We start from the raw sequence: 14,648 nt of genomic DNA, 5'->3' as shown, positions 1-14,648 counted from the left end.
CCATGCTGAAAAGTGCCATTTGTATTTGAATAATATCTCAAACTACTTTATGAATTGACTGTAAGTAATATAGTTACATAGTTATATAATTAATAATAGCAAGAGGGGAAAATCAAATGACATAAGTAAAGGAGAAGACCCTGCAGTATGACTTAACTGAGCATTGTCCACAGAACAATGTAGATACCTGACGTCAATGATGCTGATGTATAAAAAAGGCAGCAATGAATGTACTCCACCAAAACCACTGGAGAAGAATCAAGTTTTACCAAATAGGTGAGAACAAAGTTAGTAAGCAAATAGATATTATTTTTACTGCATTTAAGATAATCAGTGAATAAAAAAACTTAGGTTATCTACTACGAGAGGAAAATAATCTACTTTGTTGGATGGGTTAGAGTCAAAAGTTCTACCTGTCTATCACATATGGTGGGTCTTTCTAGAACCTGGTGAAGAAGACATCATAGTTATATGTAGTTAGTAAACTATCTTCTGCTTTTAGTTATGTTATACACTTCACCACACGTGCCAATTCTTCTCTTTGGACTCCGTTTGGTCTTTTTATTTTTTAGACATTAAAAAAAAGGATATTGTTTTGTGTGTTTGCAGCCCCACCCTAGATTTTGGAAAAGAGCCACAGAAACCAGTAGAGGTAAACAGAGACCAGTCAAAGACTGCTATCCCCAAGTGTGGAATAATCATGAGCCAGGACCTGAAAAATCTGAAATCTGGCTTTACAATAATGAACTTTTTTTAAAATGAGAGTTCTGTTTATTTAACTTCTGGCTTTTGTATCTTTAGGTTACACTTGAGTTATATTTTCAAGCTTTATTCCACACTCATAAGGACTGGAAACTTACTTTAAAAAAAGTTAAAGATGAAGTTTGCACATATTCATATGTCTCCAGGAGCTGGTGTTCAAAATCTCACAAGACTCAAAAGTTGGCAACACTGCAATTGTAATGGAGATCACTGATATTCCACTTAGTCTCTGAACCTTCATTTTGGTATGGAAAATTGATAGGCTAGTTTATACTGTATTCTAGGAAGAAAAATCGTTTGAGTTGTGGAGTACTGAACAAGTTGTCTACCAGGAAGACACAAAAATGAGAAGTTTCAAAAATGTTCATCTGCTTTCTCTAATATTCAGTTCTAATATGACTATAAAATGCTACATGTGATAGCTTTACATTCATGTGTAAATTATAGGCCTTGTTAACAAGATGGAATAATCTCTCCCTTGGAAAATCATATATTATTCTATTCTGCATTCTTTGGGAGCAGTTCCAAAGTCCTTATTCACAACTTACTCAAGCAAAACGCCTCTTGAAGCCAATGGGAGTTTTATCAAGATCAAACAGAGAGATTGGCCAAAATGAAAATGTGGATAAAAACGCCCCTAACCAATCGGGGAGTTTTGATCTGTTTTGCTTCTCAAAATTGGTTTCTCAAGTAAGATTAAGAAAGGATTTGAGGATTCCTTTCCCTTTATATGATTGTGGCCAGCTTTACTGTATTTTAATTAAACCCATCTGTGTCTGTTGCTTGTGCTTATTGGGTTTTCAAGATATATAATAAAATGCTACTATTCTAAAAAGCATTGTTTCTTCTTCACCCATATCCCTCACCTTCTTGAATTGCCTTGCTGGGTAACTTGTTTGTTAGCTGTTCATACAATCTTACCCACAGAAATTCTCTTCTCCTTGGTTTGCTGTGGAACAATGACTCTAACTGATTGCCTGATTTGGGGGATTTCTGCTCTATGGCTGCTTCCTCTGCTAGTCTCTCTTTTCTCAGAGGGAGGCCTTATCTGTCCCTTCCTGACCTCCTTGCATGTCTGACTTCTTACAGGCTGCTTGACTCTTAATTTCTGACCTTCAGCAGCTATTTATTGTCCCATCCCATGCTGATTCTGTGTTTATGGCTGGCAATCTTTTGGGTCTTTAGGAGTATGTCTACACTGCATTTAAACACCTGCCGCTGGGCTCTGTCAGCTGACTTGGTCTTGCAGGGCACAGGCTCTAATATTGCTGTGTAGACATTCAAGGTTGGACAGGAGCCCAGGCTGCAGGACTTTCCCTTTTTTTAGGATCCCAGAACTCAGGCTCCAGTCCAAGCCCAAATGTGTACACTTCAATTTTACAGCCCTGCAGCCTGTGCCCTGCAAGCTCAAGTCAGCTGACAGAGCCCAGCTGTGGGTGTTTAATTGCAGTGTAGACATACCCTTGTCTCTGTTTCAATGGCACCTGGGCCCTGAAGATATGCAGCTCTGGTGTCTGTATTAGAAAACAAAAGAACAGAGTCCAAACTGTTTTCTTTTTATTTATTTATATGTAGTTAGTAAACTATCTTCTGCTTTTAGTTATGTTATACACTTCACCACACGTGCCAATTCTTCTTCTTTATTAGATTTACCCCTAGTCATAATACAGGAATTGATCCTGTGGCACTGTAGTCAATGGGAATTTGCCGTTTACTTCAACGGGGACTGGTTCAGGCCCATTGACCTTTACAGGTGTTTTTCACTGCATTAGATCACTCATTATGGTTAGCATGCAGTTACTGTTTGTTTGTTTTGTTTGTTTGAAATCACCAGTCAGTATAGGCTCATCAACTCGGTTTCTTTGTACTACAAAAATATTTTTATTTATTGTTCACCATTGTTCATGGTTTCAGATGGACCAGTCTCTACCTGTTTAACCTCGTTTTATGTGTGAAATTGTGCAAGACCCATTAGTATTAGTGTACAAAAAGCTTTAGAACTGATGCTGCACTGCATTTTGAGACACTTCTGGGCACTGGAGAAAGAGAAACATACTTCTTTAGTCTTCTGTGATCTGGGCAGAAGTCAGGCTTCTGGGGCTTATCTTGAAGTCCTTACTTAGGCATGATTTCCACTGACTTCAGTGGGTGTGTCAGGTCAGGAGAACTGAACCTGGGATTCACTTTATTTCTCCTGCGCTTTCTTTCAACACAGCATTGAAACGTACAAACAATTTTTGGAAACACTTTTTTCCTTTCTTTCCCCAGTCTCCTGATATTATCAGTGGAAAACTTTTTTTCCTAATTTTTGTATTTACATATTTAATGAGGCATGGGCTCCTAGAGTCTTGGTCTGTTATAAAGATTGAACACTGTTTTTTACTAAAAGTAACTAACAGTGTGTGAAAATGACTCTCTCCCTCCAATCCCCTCTACACACACTTTAAGAATAATCTGTATTTGGGGGACTTACCCAAAACAGAGTTTTGTGCTTCGATGCACCCTCTGCTGGCTTTACTGCAACTGTTAACTAACAAAAGGTGTACTAGTTTTACTGATGATTTTGGTGCTTTAACGAAACAAGCCATGTTGATTCAAAAATCTGTTAGGAATTCTTGGGGGAAGATGGAGAAGATAAATGGGAAAGATAAAAATAAGATTTGCCAGAAAAGAAAGACAAAATTAGGAGGAAAAGAGATTTTGTTTCAATCTTCCAGAAGAGTCTGACAAACAATGGAAAGCAGAAAATTATATATGTATAATATTTATAATACTTAGCATGTATGTATAAATGTAATTTCAAAATGTTTTATAGTTATTTTATACCCTACAGGGCAAATCTTTCTCTCAGACCCCTGGGAAACCTCTTTGGATTTCATGGGTATATCAGAGAATACCCTTTCCTCATATGTTGAAGAAGCTGAGAACTGCTTATTATATTCAAGAACCATTGTGGATCTTTTTGTAACTGGAGACATATTTTAATAAAACCAGGGCAGGAGCCTGAACTGCAAAATTTGAGTCCAGGTTCACATCTGGAGCAATTTCCTCCTTTAATGTTTATGGATGTTCTGATTTGGAGTCCTGGTTCTGGTCCCTCTCTAAATAAGACCATATCAGACAGTTACCATTCCTTTCATTTTATGATTATTATTAATAATAATCCTTAGCACTTTTCATTTTAAAATAATTTAGACCCATTACCTGATCCTTCCTATACCTCATGACCCCGTAGGTAGGTCTATCTAGGTCTTTATACCAAATTCATCACTATGGTAACTGGTAAATAAATGTTGTTAAACCTTTTTGTACAAATGAGAAAACTGAGAGGTTAAGTGACTTGCCTGAGATCACAGAGTCTGTATCAAAGATAAGATCACAGCTCAAGAGTTGTTTGCTCCAAGATCTGTAGTGTAGTGTATGCAGATTATAATACATTTAGAAGTACTGGGACGTCAGCTGTCCAAAAACCTGAAGTAAAGTACTATAAATATTTTGATGCCAGAGACCATCTGTAAAGCCTTTATCTTTAAGACAAAATATGTGGAGGGTGGGCGGGGATATTTTATTGACTTCTTCCATATTTTCCATTCTCTTGAAATGAAACCTTCTTCACTTCTATGATTTTTCTGTCTAAGTGATTCAATTATAATAATAGCTATATGTTCACACCTATTTGAAGTCCATACTATATATATATATTCAACAAATCATTAGTAAATATATATTGCTTAGGAGTCTGTTACTTCATCATAAATCTCTGTTTAATTCATATGCTTTGGAATTGTCACAATCAGTAGTAATGACTTCTGAACAATGAAAAACAGTGTTAACATTCGCTCTGTTTTATCATTACACTCCCAGATTAGGAGCACAATCCTGCCCTCCATACACAAAGAAAACGCCAAGTGACTTCAGTGAAAGTTTTGAGTGTGCAAGGATTCCAGGATTTAACCATTGTTTATTATTATTATTCAGATATGACAGAAGTTCAGTTTCTTCCTTCCTCTTTACCCTATGTATTACTGACCATGCTGCTAGCATTCCTATGTTGGCATGTTATAATATAGTTTTTGTTTAGAATACTGCATTTATAATTTACAATATACTGGCCAAATCCTTGGCATTGCTTTGCTGACTTCAGTGATTTATCAGAGGATCTGGCCCACTATGTAACACATGATCGAATTTATTATTATTATTGGAATCTTTATATTTGCATTTTCTGGTGTTTTTTGTTCAAATTTGCAACCATGATTCTGCATTCACATAGGTTTTGATATTTAATTGCCTTTTTGAAAAGTACAAAGGAAAAGAGAAGATCCTGACAGTGTTAGTACAGTTGTGTAATTGTGTATTGCCTGGCTCCATATGTTTTAAACTGTACCAAACTGTAAATATGCAAAAACTCTAGTTGTGGGGCACTATGAGTTGTACAGTAGAAGCAAACTCCTTAGGGTCATAAGCAATTACTGAACAGACAATAAGAAATCCTGAACTGCACATGTGTAAAACAAATATTTAGGGCCAGACTGTGAGCCCTTACTCAGATTGAATGGAGAATCACTCACACAAGAAGTCCCATTGAAATCTAATTGAGATACCAGAGAGACCTATTGTCTACAATGGGAGTACTGTACTCATGTAACAACTCACCATGTGACTAAACAGTACACAACTAAACCTATAGTCACTTATAACTACTTTTTAAAATTCTTTTAAAAATGTGTACCAAAAACTATTCCTCATTGAGGTCTAGACACCTGTGAAGCTGGAAGTTTCAAAGTTCAGCCATTTAAGTTGGCCATGTACTAAAAGTAATTTTAAAAGACTGAAAGTTGATATATAGATTTTTTTTCCTCCTCTCGAGTAAAAAAAAAACCTGGAAGATTTAATTCAAACTTTCCAAAAAATTATACTTTTGGTTGAGACTATGCCTGGAAACTTTCATCTTAAGGGGAAACTTTTAGAATAAATTATGAGTGAAAACAGAAGTTTAAAATGAAAACTAAGATGCAAAGTTAATTACATATTTGGGAAAACAGACTAAGACAGAGCACTTACATCACCAATTCACAGGATCAGTTTCATGGGTAATGCCACAGATTCTGTTAAACCAAGCACTTAAGTTCTATTGGTTTCAGTAGGATTTAAACACATGTTTAAAGGTAAGCATATGCTTAAGTGTTGTGCTGAATAGAGGCCTTCAGGAGGAAGGCAAAGCTAGTCATGGAATGTCCAACCCCTAGAGAATCCAGAAGTTCCATTGCAGAAACAGCTATGGCAAGAAAACCACATAAGACATATCCAATGAACTGAGGTACATTAATAGATATCATAATGGTTGATTTGCCAGGTAAGCTGTAGCAGGTTAAGATGAACAAAGTCATTGATCAAGATCCAAGTAGGGAACCCCAGGTGCTCTTCAGAGGTTACTAAAATGGAGGTTACTTACTATTTAGTTAGTCCAAGTTCAGCTTAACTCAAAAGGTTATTTATGTTTAAAAACAGAAGTTATTTAGCTTCAAAGAGGTGTGATGTCAGGGAACAGTTCTATCACTTTAAGGTATTATTGCTTTAAAAACAACAAAGTCAGATAGAATGGAAATAGGAAACCTGGAGGTTGAAGATAGAAGCTTCAATAAAGATTCAGGCTTTGTAAACCCTTCTTGTTCATGCACTTAAGCCTGGTGTCAGACAAGTGGGTGTTTCCTCCCTTCATGACATTATCTACTCCTGGAGGAATTCTGCGCCACTGCACAATGCAGAATTTGCACAGAATTAATGTTTTGTGCAGAATTTCATTTTCCCTGCAGAATTGATGCTGCAGAGCTGCTGGCCACCACAAGGGGCTGCTGGACCCATCAGAACCTGACTCTCCAGCTTGCAAAAACAGGACACTGCCAGAGGGAGAAGTAGGGGGATGTCATAAATATAAAGGGAAGGGTAAACATCTTTAAATCCCTCCTGGCCAGAGGAAAAACCCTTTCACCTGTAAAGGGTTAAGAAGCTAGCATAACCTCGCTGGCACCTGACCAAAATGACCAATGAGGAGACAAGATACTTTCAAAGCTGGAGGGGGGTAGAAAAAAAGGTTCTCTCTGTCTGTGTGTTGCTCTTGCCAGGACCAGAGCAGGAATGCAGGTCAGAACTCCTATAAAGGGCTAATAAGCAATCTAGTTAGATATGCGTTCGATTCTGTTTTGTTTAAATGGCTGATAAAATAAGTTGTGCTGAATGGAATGTATATTTCTGTTTTTGTGTCTTTTTGTAACTTAAGGTTTAGCCTAGAGGGATTCTCTATGTTTTGAATCTAATTACCCTGTAAGGTATTTACCATCCTGATTTTACAGAGGTGATTCTTTTACTTTTTTCAACTAAAATTCTTCTTTTAAGAACCTGATTGCTTTTTCATTGTTCTTAAGATCCAAGGGTTTGGGTCTGTGTTCACCTATACAAATTGGTGAGGATTTTTATCAAGCCTTCCCCAGGAAAGGGGGTGTAGGGTTTGGGAGGATTTTGGGGGGAAAGACGTTTCCAAGCGGGCTCTTTCCCTGTTATATATTTGTTAGACGCTTGGTGGTGGCTGCAATAAAGTCCAGGGCAAAAGGTAAAATAGTTTGTACCTTGGGGAAGTTTTAACCTAAGCTGGTAAAAATAAGCTTGGGGAGTTTTTATGGAGGTCCCCACATCTGTACCCTAGAGTTCAGAGTGGGGAAGGAACCTTGACAAGGGAGCTGAAGGGTTCTGGGCAGCTGCAGTTCCCACATATCTTGAAGGAAGGAGGTGGTATGCAGGAAATTCCATAGAAGCCCGGGACCCAGCATCATGCTGTTTCTCTCTCTGGATCCCTGGACTCTGGGGGTAGCAGGTGTAGGTATCTGGCCTGGGAGGGTGACCCATGGCTGGTTTTGCTGGGGAAGGGCATGGGTGTCTGAGACTGGAAGGGCAGAGTTTCACCCCAACATGTGTCCAGCTGGCATGTGTGACACACCCAGACTGAGATGCCCAATGAAAGCAAAACAGAGAAACAGGAACTGGGTTGTTGTAGGAGTTTCTTTAACTTTCTACTCCTGGGAGAATATTTGTGTTGTCTGTATTGTTAAAGACATATTTGCTGACAGGTATTTGAAATAAATTCCCCCAAATAATTGAAACGGGTGTGATTATATTGTGTAGTTTTGTCAAATAAAATATGCAGAATTTTGCAGAATTTTTAAATATTGTGCACAGAATTTTTAATTTTTTGGCACAGAATTCACCCAGGAGTAATTATCCCCAGTGTATGTTTCCATATTACCAGGTATTCCAGCATACCATTAAAGTTCAAAGCAGTGTCTCCTATGAAGGGTAAGCTTGTCTCTCACAATTACAGTATTTTGCTCTCTAAAGTAACTAATTTCAGCTGAACTTTTATCCAAAATGTCTGTCATTTTAGTCAGGATCCTTCCTTCCCACTCCTGTAATATTGGCACACATGTTCTAGCTTGCCACTAAACTTGTTTTTCAGATTCTTAGGATATTATGTTATGCAAACAATACAACAAAAACGTTTTTATTTTCTTTGACTCAACAACCGCACCAGTCAGGGCTGTCAGAAGAAGCACGCACCGAAGCATGCATGGAGCCTTTAAAGATCCTTATGTAGAGAAAATACTTAGCTGGCTTTCCCTCCCTCAGGCGCAATAGAAGCCTGTCAAGCTTGTCAGTTCCTCCTCTCTTCATCCCTCTTTAATGTCTATAAGTCCACTCATGGAAAACCTCCCTTCACTAAAGGCTCAAGCAAGCAAGCAGCTTATTCAATGGAAGGCTAAAATCATATGCCAGAACCCTTTCCTGGATCTTAAATTTGCTCTCAAAGGCCCTGGTCCAAAGCCCATCAAAATCAATGGAGCTTTCTGTTGATTTTGATAAACTTTGGATCAGGCTCAAAGAGCATTATGGAAGTACCTGGGGTGATCACCATCCTGAATTGGGCTGGACAGTCCTGAAACACAGAGTTCAAGTTCCAGTCCCAGATAAATGACTCCAGGACAGCATTTGTCCCAGATTCACTGCGGTGCTGCTCCACACCTGCCTGAGGCTTAGGATTGGTATCAGCCTCTTCCCGGTGTGGGGTGGTGGCTGAGGTGGGCCTTAGCAGCCTCACCACAAGGACCCATCCCCTGCTTCTCATATTCCCCCTGAGGCCCAGCCCCCTGGCCAGGCTGGAAGCTGGAGTTGGGCCATGGTAAGAGTTGCCCAGGGAACCCAGGCTGCTGTGAGGAGCCCCGGACCCTCTACCTGCCCTGGGCCCAGGTGCATTCACATTGCAAAAGAATGGAGTTTGGACCTCATCCAGGGGACTTGGGGTCAAATCCACCACCACCCCGCAGGGTCATGGCCCAAATCAGACAGAATTGGGTGTAGGTGGAAGAGAGGTTTCAGCTCAAGTCTGAGCCCAGGCTTACATTGCAGTGTAAACTCATCCTTGCTGGTCTAAAACAGGCTCTCCAGAGTTTAGACTAAAATTTTATTTTTAACATTGCAGATGATTTACAGCTGGCTCAACAATTATTGCTCTCTCCCCCTGAGGTTCTCATCACCACAGAATCTGAGTGTCTACAGCTTTTTGATTCCCAAGGCAAGATGTGGTGATGTGGACAAAGCTGTGTATGAGTGCTGGTAGTGATAGACTTGCTTCCAGTCCTTGGTACAAGACCAGAGGAAGAGGTGTAACAGCAGAGCAGGATGGAGAGTAACTCCAGGTTCAGATTTTAGAGAGACACCAAGATCCAGCCAGACACAGCAGGGCAAGGCAGCAGTTACCATTGATGGTTACAGGAGAGGTATAGCTGATTACTGCTGGGAAACAAGAATTAGGGCCCAAGAGAAGAAAACAGAAATGCCATTTACATGCCGCAACCTTGAACATTCATGTTCAGTAAGATGGTGACCAGGGGGAAGAGCTGTACATAGATGTCTTACACCTGGTTCCTGCCAGCCAGCTGCATCTTCCAGCAGAGAAGTCAAGAGCAGGAGCTGATATGACCAAAGTAGAAAAGCCACCATGGACAAGGACGCTGTCTCTTAACCTTTCTTGTTATAGCACAATGTTGAGACCAGTGAATGAACTGAGGAAGAGAGGAGCAGTCTGCAACAGCTGGGCAGTCCTCATAGGTAGGTATTTTGAAAGTGTCAGTCCCTGTGGTTGTGAGGCATCATCCACAAGTGTAGGGAACAGAACAAAAAGTTATGGGAAATGACTGTTTGGATTGGCCACCATTGCTTAGAAGCCATAAATAGAGATTTTAAATTAATTTCCCTTCCTTGTAAGAACTGTCAAGTTTTCTTCCACCCTTTCACAGTCAACACTGCAAAGAAGGTACATCTTGCAGTTTGACCCAAAGAGGTTACACATGGCCACAGTCCCATCATATGTGCCAGCAGCTCTGTCACATGACTGAGTCAGCATGCCGACTACACTGCCAAACTGCCTGGAGGAGGACTGAACATGTACATGTGCCCCACCCAACAGCTGGCTGGACAGCAGAAAGGACTTTTAAATAAAAATGTTGATTACCAACACAAAGTGGCACCAAACCCAGCCAGAACAACAGATACAAAACCTACAGACATAATTCCACTGCTACAATGATCAATACCACTTGCAGCAGACCTTTCAAGATCCATGGGTCATACACATGCCTGTCACATCATGTGGTGTACTTCATCCCGTGCACTAAATGCCCCTAACAACTACTATGTGGGTGAAACCAGACAATCACTGCTCTTGAATGAACTCACTCAGGAAAATGATAAAAGACAAAAACACCCTGTCACCTGGGAGTGATCATTTTCACAAAGCAATCACTCTATATCTGACTTCTCAGTCCTCATCCTCAAAGGAAACTTGCACAACACTTTCAAAAGATGAGCAAAGCGTTTTAATTCAGTATTCTGCTAGACATTAAAAATCATGGACACCAGTCTCTTTAAGATCTCAAGCTTAGTATGAGTGTTTTGTTTTATTTGCTTGGTAATCTGCTTTGTTCTGTTTGCTATCCCTTATAATCACTCAAAATCTGCCTTTTATAGTTAATGAATTTGTTTTGTTTATTATTAAACCCAGTTTGTGCTATTTCTAACTGGGGGGTGGGGGTGGGGGCAAGAAGCTGTGCATATCTCTCTTCACATTTAGGGAGAGGATGAATTTTTATGAGTTTTCATTGTGCAGATCTTTCTATACAGTGCAAAACAATATACCGTTGGGTCTGCACTCCAAGGGAGGTGGGCACCTGAGTGCTGTGGCAAGTCCCTTACGTGGAGTCTTCCCAGAGCTGATCTCAGTGTCTGTGTCTTTCTGCAGCAGGGTGTGCTGACAGGGTAAAGGGGGCCCAGGCTGGCAGAACCGGTGGGCTCAGTAGTATCCCAGTATATCAGTGGCACCTTAAAGGGGCAACCTGTCACAATATCTATCTTAGGCATTTCTAGACAACTGCTCGCTTTAGTATATAAATTCTTGGTAGTACTACGTGGTACCACCCTATTTCACAGTACATTATCATAGTCATCTATAGTAACATAAAGATTAAGGGCTGCAAATCACAAAGCCTGGTGAGCAATATTTTATTTCCTATTTCATTTTCAGATTTTGGAATCAGCATTCACAACTGAGTTTGGTAAAAGTTAGCAGAGTGACCTAGAGAGATACCCATTAAGTCTGATCATTGCTCTGTTCCCTTTGTTTCAAACTCATTCTCTTCCAGAACTATAGCAAACCAAGCCTCCCTCTGGGTCACAGCCCCACCACCTGTGAGCCGAGTAGTTTGATTTATTGTACAGATGTATCAAGCATTGACTACACAAAAATTTGTATATTCAGATTTCTCTCTTGGGCCCAACTGAGAAGCAACAGATCAAAACTTTAATATTATAACTGGGTCTGATCTGCAAAGTTATGGTCCAGATTCAGACTTTCCCATTGCTCAAGGGTTTTTGTTCAGTCTCATCTCTGATAACAAACATCCTGTTACACAAGCTTAATAGATGATTATCTACCTCAGCAATCAAAATATATGCTTTTGCATTATCAACATCTAAATTCCCTCCTCGTCAGTTCTTAAAATCAAATATTGAGACATGCTTTTTTGATTAAAACCCTGAAGCCTAGAGTTTCAGGATGAGTTTGCATTTTTGAACTGTTGCCACAAATTAACAATGTTTAGTGCAATGTTAGACAGCTTGCAGCAAATTCAGCAATAGTAATTGCTTTATCTTGGGCTGTGAGAGTCTCTGAACTGAGACTCATAAGGATTGATGATCTTTGCCTTCAGAAAACTCTTCCAAGCTTCTTCATTCTTCTAGAAATAAAACACACAGTGACAGCAGGTGCCACAAAGTAAGAAATTAACTTGAATACCCTTTATCTGTTTCTGCTTGTTGAGAGCTTTTTCGATTTCTTTCTAAAATGGACCACACCCTCTGGGGACAGATGTAAAACCCATAGTCAAATTCTGCTCTCATTTAGATGGATGTGAATTTGAAGCTATTACACTGAAGACAATAGAGAGATGGAAACTTGGAGTATCTTGAAGTACAGGCCTGCATCTGGCCAATGTTCTCATAAATGTTGATCTGCTCCAAAGTCTGATTTTCATATGACCCAGATGTGTGTTTAAATTCAATTCATTAGTGCTATTATATAGCAGTTAATTAAAAATAATAAAAAAACCCCACATACTAGCTGTGATACTGCTTAGCCTTCAGGTCAGCGCCCAGTCAGATTGGTCCAGATTGGCTGTAGTCAAGCAGCAAAAATTTTGGTACTGCATGGTGTTTAGCACTCTAGCTGCAGACAAACAGGCATTCAGTACCAAACCACCAGGAAAATAAAGATTTTGTGGAACTTCTTAGGACAAATTCAGCCCTGAATTTGGATGGTTCAACAAGAATTCAGTTTTCATCTAGATGAATCAATGCTCTCTTTTCTTTCCAGTCTTTGTTTTATGTGTGTGTGTTCCACACACTGGGAATATTCCATGTATGAGTGTAGCGAGGCAACGACTCACTGGTGCGGCGCCTCCTGCTGGTTGTCTTGGGAATTAGCTCTTCCAGCCCAGAACGCCCTCTGCAGGCCAGCGTCTCACCTGCCGCTGGTCCCCGAGTCCCTCCCAGACCCCAGTGTCCCTTTATCTTGGGGCTCTGCCCCAGCAGTTTCACCACTCTCTGGGTCTCCCCTCCCAGGGGAACCCCCAACCCTCTATCCCCACCCTGCCTCAGTGGCTACTGTCAGTCATCATCTAGCCCCCGCTCACCGGGGCAGACTGCAGTCTGTAATCCACTCACCACTGGCAAGGGGGGTTTGAACCTGCTGCCTTTCCCTGCAGCCCAGTACCTGCTTTGGCCTTTCTATCAGGCCTGAGCTGCCCAGCACTGCTCCCTTCCTTGTACCCTTAGCTCCCAGGCAGCCAGGTCCATCCAGTCAACTCTGATACTCCACCGGAATGAGAGGAGTAAGGTAAGTCGACAGGACAGCATTTCCTGTCAACACAGCATGATGTAGACACCACAGTAAGTCAACCTAAGCTACGTCGACTCCAGCAACGTTATTCATGTAGCTGTAGTAGCGTAACCTAGGTCGACTTACCCCAGTAGTATAGACAAGGCCTAAGACAACCAGATGATAAGTACCTGAACTATATTATCAAATTGTGTTTATCATGTTTGAGTTCTAGGTGGGTTGGAGTAAGTTGAATAGACGTATAAATTTGGCAAGTTTGTCTTTTATCTGCAGAAAAAGGAATCCAAGTCACTTTAATGTGGAAAGATATAGAAGCTGGACAGCATACTGTGCTGCCCATTGATGGGTTTCTGACTAATCACTGTGCAGTGGTGCAGGAATGTGTGTGTGTGTGTATAGAAAACTCATTACATTCTCCCTCCCCTTGCAAAACTGCATAGGGTCTGGCCAAATTCTGTACCTTTGATAGCACTGTCTGGAATTCCGCATATTTAGCCAGGCAGTGCGAGGTCTCTTGCATGTTTCTTCTAAAGTTCCTCTCTACTGACTTTCAGCTTCCTGCCCTTCCTCCCCCTCAGTGCACACTAAGAATATATCTTCTTCCCAGAGCACAGGGGATTCCCAGGCATAACTGTCTTAGCATGAATGGGAGTTAAGAGTGTGAGTGCCTCACACATAAAGATGCCACTATAGCTCTTGGTGCCTTCCTGAAAGTACTGGTTTAGCAGATTTAATGTATGCATTGTGGATGTTCTTCAGTAAGTGCATGGGCCACAGACACAGCATTTTCTACTGGGAAGCGTTATTCATAGTAATTTTGGTACCAAATATCCCATGTACAAAAACAAATGGAAAGTAAACAGCATTGTGCTAGAATAAAAACAATTTTGACAAACCAACTTTGTTTATAATCTGAATGTTTTTTCCTACTTTCCATTTCTGCCCATCTATTCCTACTCACTCTTTTCCGTATGTTCTTCTAGTTCTCTTGAAACCCTTTTATGGAGAATGTTCCTCCTTTCACTGAAAGTATTTAAAAGAGTCATCTTGACTCTCGCATGGTAATTAGTTTGATATGGGTGACTAATTATAGGATGTTCTGCCTAGAGCATTATCTTAGGTTGAGAAAAGTAGACACAGAAACACTAGTGTTAGTGTGATGTGACTCAGAGTCACACTTGCGCTTTTCCCGTGAGATACTTATGTTCCAAACATATCACCCAAATACTCTTTATATTCACCATCAGTAGCTGTATAGTCAGCAATTTAAGTGTGAGCATGTCTTGGTTCATAGCCAATGCATTGCACATCTCCAGTGGAGTCTACAGGACTATCGCTTGGTTTAGTTAAAAGAAATACTGTTGATTTCAGATTTTCTATTCCT

This window comes from Caretta caretta, chromosome 3, assembly GCF_965140235.1.
Source record: "Caretta caretta isolate rCarCar2 chromosome 3, rCarCar1.hap1, whole genome shotgun sequence".
Lineage (NCBI taxonomy): Eukaryota > Metazoa > Chordata > Testudines > Cheloniidae > Caretta > Caretta caretta.
Note: the sequence above shows the minus strand (reverse complement) of the source record.